This window comes from Coptis chinensis, chromosome 9, assembly GCF_015680905.1.
Source record: "Coptis chinensis isolate HL-2020 chromosome 9, ASM1568090v1, whole genome shotgun sequence".
Taxonomy (NCBI): domain Eukaryota; kingdom Viridiplantae; phylum Streptophyta; class Magnoliopsida; order Ranunculales; family Ranunculaceae; genus Coptis; species Coptis chinensis.
In genome coordinates this window covers 30,923,248-30,929,966 of record NC_141464.1, presented here as the reverse complement: position 1 = coordinate 30,929,966, position 6,719 = coordinate 30,923,248, and the positions used below count along the sequence as shown (strand labels likewise).

The 6,719-nt window shown below is 36.8% G+C and overlaps 1 pseudogene; it reads right to left on the bottom strand.

Moving 5' to 3' along the window:
* Window positions 1–682: 682 nt before the first annotated feature.
* Window positions 683–4,460, bottom strand: LOC147475537 (ATPase 11, plasma membrane-type-like; annotated as a pseudogene).
* Between the last annotated feature and the right edge of the window lie 2,259 nt (window positions 4,461–6,719).

Here is a 6,719-nt window from a genome sequence, read left to right as displayed (position 1 = left end):
GGACATTCCTACTGTTAATAACCGTTGGATATGCCGGCTATCAAAAACCGTCGGATAGTTGCTGCTGTCAAAGACCGTCGGATATTCCTGCTGCTAAAAACCGTCGGATATTCCTACTGTTAAAAACCGTCAGATAGTTCTGCTGTTATGAACCGTCGGTTAGACCAGCTATCACCAGCCGTCGGATATGCCAGCTACTAGACATCGGGTAGTTTGCTATGAGACAGTTTTTATCCATCGGGTATTAGTTCTTTATTTAAAAAAAAATATTTCTTATAATAATTGTTTCAGGTATCCCAACATTACATTCTTTCCTGCACCAATTACATTCTTGCAAGTTCCTACTCAAATGCTACAAACGCTAATGTATTTATAAAGAAACAATGTGTTCATAAAAAAAAACAAGAATAAGACATGTCGTTCACTAAGTATACATATTATTTCCTTCAGAAACCAAAAATCAGGACCACACCATCTGTCTAGCAACCAGTCCTAGTAATCTCTAGTACCCTAGCAATGACTAAGCACCAATTATTTAGCAACCTGTTGAAATTCAAAATTAGGACTGGTCAGCTCTAAAGCACATAGTAACGCCACCATTGAATGTCTAACTAGCTTGGATCTCTGACATTGGCCACTAGATCACTTGACTATCACAAGATTACTAGTAACGTCTCCTGGGAGAGGTATTTGATATGCCTCTAATAGAAATGTACCTACTGATCATGGAGGGAAACATAATTTCTTATGAATGAAAGTAAATCGACTAGAAATCGCCTTTCCTGTTGAGCCTTGCCTAATATGCCATTTCTCCAATCCATCTGGCAATGCTCAATCGTCAACACATGACACATGATTGCAATGGTGAGCACCATGAAAGGTGGAAAATCAAACTTCCACAGAAGAGCGAGCAACATGAAACCAAACTGTCAAATGAAAATCATGGTGAGAAGGCAAGAACTGTACAACTTGATGATAGAAATCTAAAAAGACTCCTATCTAGTATGCCTACTCTTTTTCCAGATTACAGTACTCAAATGATGCAAGTGAATAACCCTAAGACTACTAGGAAGCTTACCACAATATGAATTGTGATGGAAACTGCATATATCTACAACCACTAAAAACGTTATCAAGAAAAGAAAACACAAAACATGATCTAGTTTTCATTTCATTTACTATCGAAAAAAAAAAAAAAAACAAAACCGCAATCAAATTGCAGCGAAAGGATAAATGTAAAGTATAGCTAATCCATACTAGACCATGAACGAATAAAAATCACCGTGATAGTTTTTCATCCTCCGAAAGATTGCTCTCTCGGGTCAATACAAAGACCGATGATGACACTTAGGCCAGTTCGTCGGGACAATGTCAGAAGCACTACGACCCGCATCAGTTGAATCAGCGATTGCTATTCCAATGTCAGCCTTCTTAAGGGCAGGAGCATCATTCGCTCCATCACCAGTCATTCCATATATATGTTTCCTCGCCTGCAAGCGTTTCACAATCTCATATTTGTGCTCTAAAACAATATATAAAACACAATGAGACGCAAACTTTAAGCCCCATAAGACAATTTGACACCTTATACGATGATAGTGAACCATACCAGGGAAGACACCAGCAAATTCATCAGCTTTCTCTATTAGATCATCAATAGGCAAGGCTGCAATTGATTCATCCTTGTTCTGACCTAGTAGAGCAGATGAAGGGTACATATTCGTTCCCATTCCCAGATGGCGACCTGTTTCCTTTGCTATTGCCAACTGATCACCTGACACAAGTAAAAAAAAGAACAAAAATAAATAAATAAAATCAAGTAATTGATCCAGATAGCGAAGAAAATCACAAAATCAAAGAGTCACAAAATCACAAAATCAAAAAATAACAATATAGGGCCAAAATAAATGCGTAGGTAGACGAATTTACCTGCTCAGGTGCACCCTTACTGACACGATGCATTTTTCCTTCACTGTTAATATAAGTTAAAGCTGTTCGCTTGTCTGTAGGATTGAATGAAAGGAAGTGAATCTCACGAATACCAGCTCGCACCTATTGGCAGGAGGAGAAAGGGACAAGTCAGCCAAAAGAAAATATGGGGAAAAGAACAGAGGTAATAAACTACAAATAAAATTTTAAAATAAAAATAAAAATCTTTTTCACAATAAGATGGTTCATCCACTTACCTCCTTTGGATCAGCCAAAGATTCCAACTATAACGGCGTCTATTGCATCCCCGATTCTCCACACGAAGCTCGGCCGGCATCGAACGACGCTTATCCGGGTCTACTCCTTTCATGAAAATCTGAACAAAATAATATCATGCAGATTTATCGGTCTATATTCGAACATATGTTAGGTTAGAAAAAGAACAAACCAGGTGAGTAGTATTATCCGTTTAACCTCAATTAGATTTCGTCATCGAGAGCTTGTTCAGTGGTCAAAGTTCCAGTTTTATCACTACAAAGCACATCCATGCCCGCCATTTCCTCTATTCTTTGTCATTCTCTTCGTGATGGCTCCCTACATTAGTTAAATTCGTGAGGTATCATGTTATCAAATTTTGTAAACCACACAAAATCAAAATTAAAAACCTTGAAAAGTACTCGACAAACCTGTTGAGCTAGGCGATGGGAACCAATTGCCATTGTAATCGACAAAGCTTTCGGCATTGCAATGGGAATTCCTCCAATGAAAAAGACCAAGAGGTTGTCAATTCTCGACGATACTTCGGTCTTGTATGGGATACATGACAATGATCTCTATAATCATTCCCATGGCAATGGAACATATGCGAAGTTCCCAATAGCAGTTAAGACCTAAGAAGTAGTGTATATACGAGATATAAAACTAGCACGAGAAAAGTGAATAGGAATATAGATAAATCACTTCAACAAGAAATTTTTTTTTTTCAGATTACTTACCTTTTGGAAATGGCCAACTTGATTTGTGGAGTCTACAAGATGGTCACTTTTCGAAGAAGGTATGAACACCGATTGGCGATCACAACACTTCAAGCTCACCTTGTTTGCATGTAGAGCCGAGTAAACACCATCTCCGGGCCCTTTGTTACGGGGAAGGGACTCCCCTGTTAGAGAAGACTGAAAATTCAAAAGGAGAACATATCAGAATTTTAAGAGGGTGGAGGGGTATTCTCGATTGCATAATGAGTTTTAAAAAGGGACGATCATTAGATAGTAGAGTCACCTAGTCAATTTTTAATGGGTCTCCCTCGAGGAGACGAGCATCGGCTGGTACTATGTCTCTAAGTTTTATACTGATGACATCTCTAGGAACAAGAATTGCTGCATCTTCTTGGTTCCACTTTCCATCTCGAAGTACCTATTTTAGTTTCATGAACCCATAACAATTTTAGATACCACATGGAAATGAAACAAATTCGAAAAACATCACTCAACTTATTATTTTTACTCTTCACTTAGAATATCACTGACTTACTACTATCAAGCCTAAAATATCATTATTTTCACCTAAATGACCCCATCACTCAAATTCTAGTTTATTCTTTATCTAAACCCAACACTCAATTTCTCATCATTAGGCATAATACTGAAAACTATACCAACTCCAAACAACTAAGGTCAGCTTCCAAAAGCAGATTTCGACTTGAAAAAAGCCTTTTTAAAACCAATGGTGTTCATAACTTCTTTAAAATAGATTCTAAACAACAGCTATAATTATCGGATGCGACTTTAAAATTAAAACAGATCGATTGAAGAAAACAACTAAATGCAAACAGAAAAACCTCAGATAAGCAAAAATCTGTTCAATCTAGTACCTTAGCCTTAGGGGCTAGACGCGCCCATAAGAGCTGCAAATGCATTTTCGAATTATTTTCCTTAATGAAGCTAATCGTTGAGTTAATAACAAGTAGAGTAATAATCCCTACAAAATCCTCGGTCAAGGAGGCTTTCCCGCAACACATCTTAAAAATCGAGAACAAAATCACATAAAACAAACAAACAACTTCATAAAACACATAATTTAAGCTCACCCTCCATTTGCTAGTGCTATAGCCATAATTGCAGCTGCTTCCATGACCCAAGACAAAGGGTTCCACATGAAGCCTAATAACTTCAAAAACTTACTTTCCTATAAACACATAGAAATGAAATAAAGATCAAATTTTGAAGCAAAATGAATAAAACAAATGGCATATAGAAGAGTGTCAATGAAACAAACCTTCTTTTCCTCTAACTTGTTATGACAAAAATGACTAATCTCTCTTCAAAGACCAAAGACTTGTTAAACCATCTTTACTTCATCTCAAATTCTCAAATACTTCTTCAATGGGTATGTTTTCCTGCACTCAAAACATCACAAAACTCATCAAAAAACCAAAAAAATGTACTTTACATGAAAAAGAAGAGATAAACAAGTACCAAATCCACAACTTCCTTTAACACAGCTTCAAGAAAATCTGAACAAAAGAATATCATGCAGATCTATCAGGTCTATATTCCAGAACATATGTCAGGTTAGAAAAAGAACAACCCACCAGGAGTATTATCCGTCTAACCTCAATAAGATTTCTGTCTACTGAGAGCTTGTTCAGTGATAGGAGTAAAATGAATAGTTTACCTACGCAATGAACGATGAATTCACAACGTAAGTAAACTAAAACTAGACTTTTACGTGTCTATTATCAAAGCTTCTACTCTCGATGCGAATTGCACTAAGTGGAGTAGGAAGTTCGTTCCACTCTTAGTCCTTCCGTATGCTTGTTTTCTAGTCTCAATACTCTACTTAAAGTCAATGAGAGCTTTACGAAGGGGCAACTAAACTATGGTGCAACTACCCACAAGATGCAACTAGTCGATTATCAGACAACTATGGGAATGCTACGTTGATTCGATGTTAAGGAGTTAGAGGGGGATTGATTCCACCTTAACTCAACTTAATCCACTAGCGACGAGTCGTCGTAATCCGAATTGAACTGCTTCACGCGAGAACAATCGGTTCTTCCTAATCCCTAATTACACATGGCATTTCTACCAATTAATAACTAGCATGTGAACAATTAAACCCATTCTCATGGTGAACTAATTATTTCGGCGTGGAATAGAAATTACGACGACTTCTACACGATAAACGGAATCAAGCTTTCATCAAGGCTTCTCAACCCCCTCTAATGGAGGTTTAGCCTTGAATCATTCCGCAATCATTTCCATTTAAATTAAAACTACACATAATAATAAGCATTAAAATTTACTAATTTAAATAATAATGAAATCTAAATTAATGACTAAAATGAAATAAGAACAAGAATTGAAATTAGATCTAGAAATGGAAATGACAAAAATCGAAATTGATAAAAAATACTACTTTATTGATCTAATCGAATGAAGAACAAGATCCAAAGGTTTAATCTAATAAAGGATTTGAAACTAATTAAATAAAACAATTAAATCTAGATCTAGAAGCTATTTTAATGGCTACTTTCTATTCTAAGCTATCTACCTAACCTAACTGCCATTAACAAAGAGCTAAGCTTTTGTTTTTATACATTCAGATCCAAAAATCGTGCATGGGCTTGGAGCCATGTTTTGGGCCAGAGAATCAGGCCCAAAACCCAATTCTTTCAGTCAAAAAAGGCCTCTTCAGTTGCAGTTGGCTTCCACAGACTTTTCGTCCACTTCTGCTCCTCTGATTGGGTCAAGGCTTGGACCATTGCAAAGCTCTTTCCGAGCCGGTCGTTTTGACATAAGGTAGGCCTCAATCCAAGGTCTGAGTCCAAAGATATGGCATTCGAAGTTCTGGCTGACTTTTGCTCCTTTTATCTCGCTAAAGTGGCACATTTACGCACATAATGGACTTTGAAGCCTGAAATGCATAAAAACACGTAATCAGTATTAACTCTTACTTATTATTCACATAATTGGTCTAACAGTATGATTATTAAGGGGTTAAAACTACAGTTTTGGGCTCTTATCAAACCACCCCAAAACAGCATTTTGCTTGTCCTCAAGCAAAGATGAGAAATTAGAATAAGTGACCAAAAATGGAGTTCTAACTACTCGTTTCGCTGAGTGCGATTGCATTGACCATATGCAACAAGGCCTTAAACCACTAGGAATTCCCTAGTGGACGAGTTATAGCCTCGTGAGAGTTTTCCAGTGAAGGTACTCACAAACTTCATCTATACTACAACGACTAAGAAAATAAAACTATTGTTTCCTTATTCATGCTCAACTATCTATACATCTCTCTAGCAATTGAATAAGAATAACCAAGTCAGAACCCTAAGTTAATATATGCATAATAATCTATCATCTACAATAAACATATACACAATGAGTAGTACTATAAAATGTTTAGCGGTGTTTGTTTCGAGAACTTCGAATAAGCGTCCTTAAGTAGGTTCTCACAATAATAGTCAAGAAACAACACTCTGATTTTTCCACTCAAGTTTAAGCTACTCCGATTAACAGTGGGCACACTTTACCTTACAATCTCAATGACACACAGGAAGCCGGAGTCGATCAAACACATCTGCCACTTACTATTACACTAACCTATTCCTAATTGAGCTAGAGGTCTTTATTAGGTGTTACGGGGATTAGGAGATGGTTTAAGAAGGAAGGAAATGGATATTCTAAAGGACAAGTCTGAGATAATAGAGTCTTCATATTATGTAACTAGAGAAAACCTTGTTATTTATTTTTTGCTTCTACACTTTGTTTCCATCCTTAGCCATA